This window comes from Puma concolor, chromosome B4 (genome assembly GCF_028749965.1).
Source record: "Puma concolor isolate L17-30 chromosome B4, mPumCon1.1.hap2, whole genome shotgun sequence".
NCBI classification, from domain to species: Eukaryota; Metazoa; Chordata; class Mammalia; order Carnivora; family Felidae; genus Puma; species Puma concolor.
In genome coordinates, this window is record NC_141673.1 from 35,107,320 (window position 1) to 35,121,499 (window position 14,180).

The following is a 14,180-nucleotide window of genomic DNA, read 5'->3' on the forward strand; positions in this document are numbered from 1 at the left end:
TCATAAATTAAAGAGTGTTCAGATAACACCGATAGGAGACAATAAATTATATACTGATATAGAATTAATCATAGCGTAAGAATACACAAATTCCTTACAGGAGTACTGATGTACCTGAGCCCCGGCAGGACAGACTCACTTGTTCTCTTCTCAAAGTGCTTCCCCAATATGAAAGCATAGTTCACATCAGTTTACTTGGTCTCTGATATTTAAAATTACTCAAATCCCAGACAGCATTTAAAAATTGAGGGATGTGCATAATTAAAGAATGTACGCACAAAGGGAGAATTATTAATGTTTTATTGTATAATTTTAAGTCCACATCACTCCTATATACCAAAATTCACTTTATATTGTTTTTACACATCAGCGGTCGTTCACCTGTCTCTTGGTTACTGTACTCCTGAGTTCCACCGGAGTTCCTAACAATCATCTCAACACTCAGCAATGTGATTGGGTAGAACTGACCTCAGTGTAAGCAAAGAGCATAACTGGCTTAAACCGATTAGTTTATACTCTATCCTTGAATAAAGGTGATCTAACAAACAATACCTAATCAACCAAAGACAGTGAAATGGAAGATCTTTCCTTCTGATGCTTTGGGGGAAAGAGAAGCTTGCAATTTATTTCCGGTCAGGTGGCACAAAGGTATAAGATTTGAAGCTGCTGCCATTAGTGTAATGCCACAGGCTTGTACAGAAATTTAAGGCGCAGATAGAGGTAGAGCCAAGATAGAACAACCATGTAAAATCCCATCATGTGAATAACTGATTCAAAGATTCTTTGAACTGGTTCTTCTCCTGGACTTTCAGCTTTTAATAAACATAGTGAATTGCATTTCCTGTGATTTGCAATTGAAAATAATATATTCCAATCACCAAATCTTCGAATTTTCTTTTATTTGCTTCTATTTTTTCTATTTTAACCTCTATTATATGGAATAAATATTCTTTCTTCTATCAGACAACAAAGCCTGCAATTTTCTCTGGGTCACACCTCTCTCAGTTTCTCAAGAAGTTTTTCAATTTTTCCCTCACTCAGTTACAACATTGATTTTTGTCTTCTTCTATAATTCCTGTGACTAAAACCTTCCAGTATCTTCACTCTGAAGACCAACCCCCTAATACTAAATTTTCCTTTATCCTTACATTGTCCCCCAAATGCCATTACATAGCTCTGCTGTGTCTTAGCAAAAAGGTGAAGTATTGTCTACACTGTAGCTAATCACTTATTTTCTTTTCAGAACTCTCTAATCCTGCTGTCATCATTCCCACTTTACCCAGAAGCCCCCATTTTCCAAATTGAAATCACTCTCCTCTGTTGCCTCATTTCCCTGTTTCAGTAAAGTACTTTTCATAAAGTATTATGCACAAGTTTTTCTTCCTCTTACCTTATAGGCTTTCCTTTTTTATTGTATTTTGTTCTACATTTTAACATGCTTCTGGGATTCAATTCTAGTCCACTTTTCCTCATCTTCTTTTTATCATTTCTTCTTTTACATCTATTCTTTTCTCTCTTCTCTCTTTCTTTTCATTAACATGATTTTTTTAGGCAATTTTATTTAATCCTACAATTTCAAATGATGACCATGCTGCTGTTCTCAAAATGTATATCTCAATGCAAGACCTGCTCTCTGACCTCCAAGTTTATAAGCCTGATTGCACAGTAGACATTTATTCCTACAACACATATTTATTAAGTACATATAAAATGTCAGATACTGTGGGTTTTTGGTTTTTTTTTTTTGTACTTGGGATATATCTGTGAAAAAAATGTGAATCTATAAGAGGTTCAGTAAACTTTTTCTGTAAATGGCCAGACAGAAAATATTTCGGCTTTGCAGACCATATGCTCCCTTTTGCAATTCTGTTGTTGTAGAGTGGGAGAAACCAGAGACAATATGTAAATGAATAGGAGTGTCTGTGTTCTAATACTTTACTTATAAAAACAAACAGTGGCGCATACTTGGCCCATGGTCCATAATCAACTGACCCTGGTCTATAACATCTCTTGATAAATTAGCTCTGGGTATCTCAGATGTTTCTTATCTGAGACAGAACTCTTGATCTTTCCTGTCATATCTTTTTCTTTAGTCTTTACAAACTCAACAACAAATGGCACCACCTTTACTGCGTCTGCTCAAACAAACAAAAAGAAGCATTAAATTCTACTTTATTTTTTTAATTTAAAATTTTTTTGTCATTAAATGTTATATATCTTTCATCACCAACATCCAATGTCTCAAGTCATGTGAATTGTATCTACAAGATGGACTTCATATCCATCCGTTTCTTTACATCTCCAGATGACCATTATTTTTCACGGGCCTGCCGCAAGCAGTATCTTGTTTTACTCCCTACCGTATCTCCTTTCCTCTCCATGCATTCTCCACACAACAGCTAGAATATTTAAAACTATAAGTCAAATCATGTTATGCTTCTACTGCAAACCATTGAATAAATTCCCTTTGCCTTCTGAAATAATTTTGAAATGATCCAACTCTACTGGAATCCTTTAAGTTTCCTGAATATACCAAGGTCTTTCCTGTCTACTGGAGTTTGCATCCACTATTTCTACACCTGGAATAGTCTCCCTACAGTTCTTTGCATGACTGGCTCCTTATGAAAATACTTCCAACGTTTATCTCCTGTGCCAGTTTCTATCATATCATTCTGGTTATTTGCTAACACTTATCACAGTCCACTGATTTATCAGTTTGTTATCTTTCTCTTCCTTTGATATATAAGATCCTTGAGTACAGGATGCCGGTTTAGTGTAGAATCCTCCCCCTCACCACCAAACACAATGTCTAAAAGTCAATAAACACTTAATAATTGAGTGAATAAATGAATCTTTTTATTAAAGGAATTATAAAGGAAAATAATAAACTAATAGAATAAAACCTTTTGTCTATTCACATTCTTGAAGACTGTATTATTTCATAATACAAAAATAGTTCATTCAGTAGTTATTGACTTATTCATTCAGTAAATATTAACATGTAAAGCAAAGTTTCTCAGCTCAGCACTATTAACATTTTGGCCTGTGTAGTTTTTCTTGTGGGTGCTGGCAGTGAATTGTAGGACATGTAGCAATATCTTTAATCTCTATCCACCAGACAGTAACAGCACCTTCCTTTTTTCCCCACCTCATACCCAGTTGTGACAAACCAAAATATCTCCAAACATTGCCAGGAATGCCCTGAGAGAGAAAAATCACCCTCCACACAATTGAGCACCATTGATGAAATGATATCTGTAGCAGCCTACATATGTTGCTAGATGCCGAGATTACAAAATAAATGAGATACTTTCTTGCTGTCCTCAAAAACCTAAAATCTAGTAGCAAACAGAGATATTAAACGAGTAATTTCAAATACGTGCTATGAAGAAGTATAGGGTAAAATTAAAGTATGTAACAGGGAAATTTAACCTAATCCAGGGATTGGGAAAAACTTCCCTTTAAGAAGTCACTGTAAGCTGAGATGTTAGTGTTCTAAAAGAATAGGTTAATTAAAGAAGATTGAGAATGGAGGTGGGTATAGAAGACAAGAGCACCCCAGACAGAGGAAGAAGCATGTAGAAGAACAGAGTATGGCCCATTTGAAGAAGTAAAAACAAAATGCCAATCTATCTAAAGTATAGAGGGCAATCCATCATATGAAACCTAGAGAGGTCAGCAGGTGCCATGTTATATTTACACAGGTGCATTCCATTAGAGATTTGTGACATTATTCTACAAAAGCCGTAAAAAGGGTAGGCATATGATCAGACATGGATTTTAAAAATTCACTCTAGAGTCCCTGAATAAAATGGAACAGAGGGAGAAAAAGGGCCTATAGACTGAACACAGAGGGCAAGACATAGTGTTTCAGATGCCAGGTAATGGTGAAAGCAGTAGAGAAGCAGAGGAGTCGTGGAGATAAGAAAGTTTCTGAGTGTGAATTAACAGGGCTTAGTGATTAAATAGATGTTAGGGGCCAGGAATAAAAGAACCATGATGTAAGAAACTGAGCAGATGGTGGTACTTTGTTATTATTAATGCTAAGTCCACACCCAAATAATACAGAGAATATTTCAGAAGATATAAATATACTTTTGGAGACAGAGAAACTCTTCATATTCACAATTTATGACATTTTAAATTTTGCTTTTTTTGATTTATTTTCATTGTTATATTATTACATGCATTCATTATATGTTATGACCTAACAAATTACTATAAATTCAGTTATTTCAAACTATGGATATATATTTCTTCATAGTTCCTGTTGGGCAGGAATCAGCGCATGGCTTAATTGGGTCCTCTGATCCAGAGTTTCTCAGGCTGGAAACAAGTTATCAGTCAGGACTGGAGAATTATCTGAAGGCTTGAGTGCAATAGGATCTGTATTCAAGCTCATCAGTGGTTGTTTACGGGATTCATTCAGTTCTTTTTGGGCTGTTAAACTGAGGCCCTTGGTTCCTTCCCAGGTGTTGGCAGTAATGTTTCCTTAGTTCCTTATTGCAGAGGACTTTGCACAGGGCATCTGGCTTCATCAAAGCCAAAAAGAGAGAGAATCTGCTAACACGACAGCATCATAATCTTTTGTAGCCTTATCATGGAAGGAACACCCTCTGGGTATTTCCATATTCTCTTGATTAGAACAAATTAGTCAGGGGAAGAGATTACAAAGGCCATGAACGCCATGAACTATGGGCTCTCGGTGGCATCTTGAAAGTCTGCCTACCACAATTTCTGTATTATATCAAGCATATAGATTAAAATAAAATAAACATAATATAAACTGGCTGGCTTTTAGACACAGTGAGTCTAAAATCAATATATACTTGAAATTAGGTCTTCCCAGAAATAAATTTACACACATTTTAGAAGCTAATATGTGGCATGGACAAAGAAATACAGGTTCAGTAAAGAACATGCAAGTTGAGGGGCACCTGCGGGGCTCAGTCAGTTAAGCGTCCAACTTTAGCTCAAGTCATGATCTCACAGTTTGTGGGTTTGAGCCCAGCAACTATGCTATGCACTGACAGCTCAAAGTCTGGAGCCTGCTTCAGATCCCATCTTCCTCTCTCGCTCTCTGCCCCTCCCCTGCTCATGCTCTCTCAAAAATAAATAAATATTAAACAAAATTAAAAAAAATAATATGCAAGTTGAATGGAAATAATAAATTGGGAAAACATTTATAGCATGGGATGAGACTAGGTAGGTGCTATGGAGAAGAGACCTAATGATAATTGCCAGTGACTATAAACTTAAAAGCATACATTGTTTTAATTTCCTTTAAGAATGTCACATTATTCCTTTTAAGAAATAGCTGTTTTTGACAATTCTAGAGCTTGATGTCCCAATGTCTTTATACAAGTTGGGAAACTCAGCACAACATCTTTTTTGCCAAGTATCTTATTTTACATAACCTCCTGCACATTGTTTGGAATTGATCTAGACATACTTTAATCAGGTTCATGGAACTCTGTAAATTGTCAAGCATAAAAACGTAACGTTTGGTCTACCCATTTTAGAAGACTCTTACAATGAACATAATTCATCTGTGGCAGTAGGAACAAATGTTCAAGAATGGCTTTTTTTTTTTCTACATTATCCTCAGAGTTAGGTGGTTTCCAGAGAATGAAAACTTCCAGATATTTTGTTTATCTTAACACGACATCTTATAATGGAGATATTTGCAGTTTATTGATGCTGTAAGCATGTATGATTTAATTTTTTTCATTAATATTTCCCATTTATTTCAAGATGATGCATGAGTGCTCTAAATATTGTTTTTATCATTTCCAGCACACATTTTTAAGCTTTAAAAATAACTCAGTTCTATTTCATAATTCATTTTAGTAAGAATTTTCCATGTAACTAACTCAGGAAAAGACTATTATTTTTAAATATCAGTTTCTATGTTCTGTATTATTCCTGAATGTCAGGTCAGCACTGCCAATTTTATGATTTAATTATTTGATCCATGATGTCAGACACTTATTATAAATAATGAACAGTACTTCCTTTCATCTAGAGCAAATGTTATTCATGTGGAAATTGGCCAATTTGGAATTTAACAAGAAGGGAAGTAAGATAATTTATTAGATTTCTTCTAACTTTGTTCATGTCCAATAATGGGCAATGTGTACAATTAATACTGTCTGCTGTAAGTCAGTAAGATAGTAGTCTCAGGTAAAGACTCGGTGAGTTCCGAGACAGTGAATTCCCAGACTATCTCTCTATTTACATTTCTACAAACTAAAATATTAACAGATCAAACCTCCTATTTAAAAAAATTTTGCTAGTGTTGAACTGTGTATGTTATCATGTAACAAGAGGACCTAGAAAGAAAAACAACAACAACAACAACAACTTGGATTTCAGCATTTTTAACCTGCTTTCAAACAATGGGGGACAAAAGAGACCAACGTTGGATTTCTAAGGTTTCTTTGAAATTGTGAGACATTCAGACTTTCATCACCAAAGAGAGAAGATGTGGAGGAAAGGACATATAGGAGATAAATGGAAGCTACCAATGCTGGTGGTGGGGGGGTGGCGGAAATGAAAACATTCCTAATGCTGAGAAGGGGATGATGGTTTACTCCTTACAGCCGGACGTGAGCCCAGCAGAATAGTGCCACTATAGAATGGTAGTAAGACCTCAGAACAGAGTGAATCCATGGACCATGGTTAACTTGGGAAGGTTGGCTGTGTAACATGAACTTCCTCTTATGGCAGTGATTCCCAGTGGACACTAATACAGTGGAAATGTCCATCATTTGGGGACAGTATAAACTTATATAATTCATTGATCAAATTAGGGAAACTAGCTTCACCTGTGTTAACATGGGAAGGAGCTTCAAGACCTTCTCAGGAAACTGGTAAAGAGAGGGAGAGTCAAGGACAGAGTTGTGGTTTGCTTTTTTTTTAAGGGATCTAGGCTGAGGCGTGGCTACGTAGAGGTAGGTTTGACTAGATTTAGAGAAACAGTTGCTGGGAGGTTTTCCTTTTGGCTGTTCAAAATCTTTAATATTACTGTGAATGAATTTTGTTAGCATGCATTTGAGGAATATAAAGAAGTATAAAATGATCTTTGCCAATATGGAATATGTATGCTAAGAGAGAATATAATAGTAATGCATAAAATATATAGCTCCCTATAAAAGGTATTGTATCATAAAAGACAAGCAAGTAATATTGAAAATTATTGCTGCAGTAGATGAAAGGAAAATACTTCAAACTGGTGAACTAAGAGAGCCTCCTAGAGGGTGAGGGAGATGCTATTTGAAATGAGATTTACAAGGTGGATCTTCTCTCCTCCAACTAAGAGGAATGGAAAGACAACAGTGCTTGTAAACAATAAAGGCTAATAAGAATTGTTTTGACAACTTGTCTTCTCAGCAAACTTTCAATTCTAGTATAGCTTTGATACTTTAAGATTGTTTTAATTTCTGTATGTATATTAGATAAAAATAAATCTGAAAGAGGGAAAATCTATTAGATCATTTCATTAATTGGTCAATTAATTTAATTAATTCAAATAAAAGTCTCTTGCCTGGATTAAAGATAATGGATGTGAATTCAAAAATAATGTGAATTCCACATTCACTCACAAATCAATGTGATTTATAAAAGTATTTATTTATTTATTTATTTATTTATTTTATTTATTTTTGAGAAAAAGGTAGAAAGTGTGTATACTTGGGGGAAGGGGCAGAGGGAGAAGGAGAAAGAGAATCTTAAGCAGACACCACAACCAGGACAGGTGGACATGGGGCTTGATCTCACAACTGTGAGATCATGACCTGAGCTAAAATCAAGTTGAGTGCTTAACCGACTGAGTCACCCAGGTGCCTTTATTTTTTATTTTAAGTAGGCTTCATGCCCAATGTGGAGCCCAACATGGGGTTTGAACTCATGAACCTGAGTTCAATACTTGAGCTGAGATCAAGAGTTGGATGCTCAACCAACTGAGCAACACAGGCACCTCTGTAAAGGAGTTTTTTAAATGAACATTCTCTCCCCTCTCTTTGTAAAATCTCTTGCTTCAAACTTGTTTGTCAGTGAACTATTGTAAAAAAAATTGCCCTGCCCATAGGGCCTGAAATGGAATTCCTTTTTTTTTTTTTAAGATAGTTTGTTTTTAGAGTAGTTTTAGGTTCAGAGAGGGAAGCTCTCAAACTTTTAGGTTTGAGAGGGAAGCTCAGAGACTTCCTATATACTCCCTGTCCCGACATATACACAGCCTCCCTCATTATCAACATCCCTCATCAGAGTGGAACATTTGGTACAACTGAAAGTATATGGACACATCATAGTCACTGAAAGTTCATAGTTGACATTAGAGCGCCCTAAAAATCCTTTGTGCTCTGCCTATTCTTTCTTCACCCTACCCCTTACCCCTAGCAATCACTGTTGGTTTTTTTTTTGCTATTTCAATAGTTTTGCCTTTTCCAGAATGTTAATTATACTCATATAGTATGCAACCTTTTTAGATTTACTTCTTTCACTTAGTAATATGCATTTACATTTTCTTCATGTCTTTTCATGGCTTGATAGCTCATTTCTTTTTAACTGATGAGGGACCATAATCAAGCTTAGGGCCAAACAAAAGCTAGCATCCAGCACTACCTGCCCCTACCCCCAGGTAGGATATGTGTGACATTCCTCAGGCACTCTGGGTTGCCTGAGAACAAAGGAAAGGACAGAAAACAAATGGTTAAACTGATAGACTCTCCATCAGTTTACAATATTATGTAATATTAAGAAGAAAAGGGCAATCTTATCAATAGCCTAACATCCAGGAACTCTCTCCTGTCTTAATGCTTTGTTAGAGAGAAAAACAACCTTAAGGTCTCCAGTAATCTGTGAGTCCTTAGCATATGAAAATCTCTTTGGAACTTCCTTTTTAACTTTACCTCCCCCAAGTCCATAGTATATAACCAGTCATCCTTCACAACCTCAGTGCAGCTCTTTCTGCCCATGTGTCCTGTCCCCATGCTTTAATAAAAGCACCTTTTTGCACCAAAGTCTTCTTCAAGAATTCCTTCTTGACCATCAGCTCCAAACTCCACCATCACCCCAAAACCCCATAATAACATTGAGTAATATTGTTTTCTGGATGTAATACAGTTTATTTATCCCTTTACCTGAAGGACATCTTTGTTGCTTCCAAATTGTAGGATTATAGGTAAAGCTGCTATAAACTTCCACAGGCAGGTTTTTGTATACACATCTTTTGGGCAAAAGGCAAGGAACACGATTGCTGGATCATGTAGTAAGAGTATGTTTAGTTTTATAAGAAACTGCCACACTGTCTTCCAAAGTGGCTGTATTATTTTGCATTCCTGCCAGCAACGCATGAGAGTTCCTGTTGCTCCATATCTTCACAGCATTTGGTATTGTCAGAGTTTTGGATTTTGGTCATTTTAATAGGTATGCAGTAATATTTTGTTGTTTTAATTTACATTTCCCTGATGACACATGAAGTGGGGCATTTTTTAATATGCTTATTTGCCATTTGTATATCTTCTTTGATGTGTTGTCTGTTAAGGTCTTTGGTCTACTTTCTAATAGGAATGTCTGTTTTCTTATTGTTGAGTTTTAAGAGTTCTTTGTATGTATTGGATAACAATCCTTTATCAGATATTAGGGACTTCCTTTCTCAATCCTGTGTCCTACTGGCAATAATTGTTTGAAACAACCAGGTCCAATCTACCAGCAATTAGCCACCTAGTGACTAAATAGATTCTCTTCCCTTCTCTTTATCTCTAAAAGACAAGGTTAGCCAGTAAGCTGACACAGAGTATGGATCAGAGTTAACACAATGACTGTGCCAGGTCAGGTTCAAGTCCAAGTTATACTGTGTGTAGAAAACTTGATTAAGCTGAGAATGACAGTTTTCAAAGAGAAATTTAGTAAATTTTACAGAGAATACCCAACCACAGGAACCTCAGAAGTAAAGAAATACAGTGAGTAGCTTCTTTAGAAACGGGCACCTTCTTGGTTCCTTATTCTAGATTCTGAAGACCTAGCTAGGCTTATTTCCTCTCATGATTTCTGCCTGTTTTATATGAGTTAGCCTAAGCTAGTTATGTTTCCTACTATCAAAAGAACTTTGACTAGAATATGTCAGAGATGGATTCAGATTAAAAAAACATGGCTCACATATTTATGTGAAAAAAAGCACTAGGTTTTGGAGGAGAAGAGCCTTACAAAAGAAAAGAAATTCTAGCAAAAAGTTCACCCATGCCTACAATTTTGCTTCAGGTTTCTTGTCCAAAATAGATGTTACTTTATCCAAATAACCATTCTCCTGGTCTGGTTTTAGACTTGAAATTTTCTACCAAGAGTTGAATTGTTTCATTGTTTGGTTAGATTAAAATTAACTATTGAATTAAGAAATAATGTTTATTGGAAAAGGTGCTATTGAGACACGGAAACTGAAGGGACCCCATAAAATGGACCTTTTTTCCTTTGCTCCTTTTCCAGCTTCTATTCTTGCTAGGACCTGTATCCCCACCTCACTCTACACATGCCTTGTAATGCAAATAGTGTATGTCCTCCTTGCAAGGGACAAAGAGATAAAGATATCTTTGGAATCTTTCAGTACAATAGATAACATCTAAGGAGTGACTGGGCAGGGTCCTCATAAATGTTCTCCAAGACCACTGACTCCAAACACCTTGGTGCCCAGACCCCTGACTTAAGATAATGGATGACTTATGAAGGACACCTGAACCCTGTCCTTTGTTCTGACCAGTTCCAGGGTGCCTAGGAGGACACATGCACCAGAATCCAAGCTACAACTAGACTCATGCTTGGGGTCTATGGGTGGCTCAGTAGGTTAAGAGTCTGATTCTTGGTTTGGGGTGAGGTCATGATCTCAGGGTTTGTGAGTTCGGGCCCCGCATCAGGCTTAGCGCTGTCAGTAAGGAGACTGCTTGGGATTCACTGTCTCTCCCTCTCTCTTTGCCCCTCCCCCCTCTTGCTCTCTCAAAATAAATGAATAAACTTAAAAAAAAAAGACTAGACTCATGCTTTTCTCCCAGATTCTCACTCTGTATCTATCTGTCTATGCATATATGTTCAATATCCTCTGTTTTCACCTCCTCCAGGGTCATGTCTGAATTTCATCCTTCGGGAAGCCAAGGACCCTCTCTGCTAGTGCTGTGTGACTCCTCTGAATCTTCTGACCAGGGCCGTCAGCATCAGTATGATATCTCAAGGAATTCAAGGTTGAGGATATGTGTCAGAAACAGATAGAAGTAAGTGAACAGAATACTGGGGAGACCACGTAAGTTATCTCTCTCTCTCTCTCTCTCTCTCCCTTCCATCCTCACCTCTCCCTCTATTTCATAGTTTTCTTTCCTCCACTCCCCCCTCACTCAGATTCATTTCCTTTACTTCCTTCTGTATATCTGTTCTAATCTTTTCTCTAATTGTCAACTACTTTCTCCTGCTTGTTATTCTGCATAGCAAAATGTGGCCAAGAATAGCTTTTGGATTTACCTATGCTCTGATTCAGCTACCTGAGGAGAGAAGATCTCTTCATTAGTTCCCAAAGGAGACCAACTCAAATAAATGAACTGTCAGTACATATTTGTACCCACTCTCCAAGTTCCTTTATACCCAAAGGTTGTCAATGCAAATATTTCTTGTTTTGTGGTTTGTTTATGATATACCTCATGTGGTAATTGCTATATTCTAAATACATTACAAATGCAACTTCATCAAACAAGTTTTTGCATATTGCAGTTAAGGTTTTGAAGGCAGATTTTCTGTTGTATTAATCTTATTATCTGCTCAGCCTAAAGTAAAATTGTAAAAGAATAGAAACCACTCAATTCATTAAAAAAAATAGTATAATGAAAAAACACATACTAGTTAATTATGTAGTTCAAACCAGCTAATCTTGTTTCCTATCTTGTTTTTGCAAATGATTTCCTCCTCTTGAAGAATGAGGACAACTCTGAGAAACCAACTTCATGCCTAGGGTCACATTAGCTATGGAAAGAGAGATGAGTTATGTCTATGAAAACAGACTGTAATCCTAAAAATGGTATTTTTGTGTAGTTACATTGTTTTATTTAAATATTTAGGGCACAGAAGCGTTGGTTCAATGTTCTTCCCAATGCATTTCATCCCATGATACTTTTAATTATTTTAAGGGAAATGAGAGCACCATTAAATATATTTTCACATGTACCTGTATGTACATGTAGATATACATATATAGTATATACATACATGATAATTTTTTTCTGTACGATTTGATATTGTGCTTGGAGTTTAACAGACTACAAAATTTTCTGGTGGAAAGAATGTAGTGGAAATCTGCTTTTGTTCGGTCAACAGACCTCCACTTTTCATCTAGGTGGCCACCTCTTCTTTCTACCTGCAGCCATATGTTTACATAAAGCTGTCTGCCAGGACACATTTGTTTTAATCCGTATCATATGTTATCAAATAACTGGGCTTATTAAATATTTTAAACATTTGATAAACTGGAAATGCAGATGGCTTCTATTTATTGCTCCTTTATTCAGTGTTTAGGAAATATGGCTGGCATAGTCTTTCTTGTTTAAACTCAGTTTATTAGAACTAATGCAGCTGCACCAAAGATCTTCACAGTCAGTGTTTCAAAATTTATTTTAGTCTTTAGCTCTAAACAGCCACAAAGACCCAAAAGGAGGGTTGAACTCAGGGGAAAAGACAAAAATACAGGATCATTAATGACATGAGGTCTCTTGTTCCAACAATACCTGGGGCAATTAGTTAGCTACTTCAGACTGTGCTCAGGCAGAGAAAGAGAAGCTAAAAGCAAAGGTTTGTGACAACCTTGGAGCTTGCTGAGCTCAGCCAAGCTCTGTCTGCTGTCTTTTGTGCTGAGATCCTTGTAAATCTTACAACTGTTTTACTACCTAGCTGAGCCATGTCAGAAGTGCACATGGACTCTTATTTCAAATTCTCAGCTACCTAGCACCAGTGGAGGCTTTTCTAACCTTCCTTTGAGATGAAAAATAGTTTGAGATGTTCACTTAGATATAACAATGGTGAAAAAGAAAAAAAAGTTTCAAGAGTCAAAATTGTTTTAACAAAGGGAAAGAGCACAAGGTTGTCTTAGGCATTTGTGAGGTATACATATAGAACTTTGATATTATTACTTATAGGTTAAAAGAGGCAGTGAGGGTCATTAAATAATGCCGAAAACCAGGTTCACACTCTTGGAACCAGTCCAAATGCTCCTTTAATTGACCTGTAAAACTAAGACAGGGAAACTGAACGGACCCTGTAAAAGAGTATTTTTTTTTTTTTTTGATGTTTCTATTCTTGCTAGGACTTGGACCCCTTCCTTGCAGCCTATGGTACCGATAATGTATGTTCTCCTTATAAAGGTCAAGGAGTTAATGATTTCTTTGCAGTCTTCCAGCACAATAGATAACATTTAAAGAGTAACCAGGCGGGGTCCTCATGTACGTTTTTTAGACCACTGACTCCCCAAGACACTAGGCTCTAGGTCATAAGTGACTTATGGAGGACACCTAAACAGTCCGCTTGGTCTTAACAAGTTCCTGGATGCCTGAGAAGACATGTACACCAGACCACAATCTTCAACAAAAACCCCAGACCCCAGGCCAAGCAAAGACAAGACTCATTCTCCTTTCCTTTCTGAATCTCCCAGATGCTCTGTATTGAGACTCTTTCTATGTCTGTAATAAATTCTGCTTTTACTTCTTTTTGGCTTGTATTTGATTTCCATCCTGCATGGAGATGAGGACCCTCTTGGCTGGTCCCACAGGACCCCTTCTGGATCCTTGACCCAGCCAGCCTGCATCAAAATAAAAAATGGAAAAATGTGGTTTTTTTGTTTGTTTTTATTTTTATTTTTTTAATGTTTATTTAATTTTGAGAGAGAGAGAGAGAGAGAGAGAGACAGAGCACAAGCAGGGGAGGGGCAGAGAGAGAAGGAGACACAGAATCCTGTGTCAGCACAGAGCCTGACATGGGGCTCAAACTCATGAACTGTAATAAGATCATCACCTAAGCCGAAGTAGGACGCTTAACCGACTCAGCCACCCAGGCACCCCAGGAATGGAAAATGTTTTGTTGACTCATCCCTCTTCCCCCACAATGCCTTCTATAGTACTAGAAGTTCCATCTCTATGGACGTTAAGATAATTATTAGC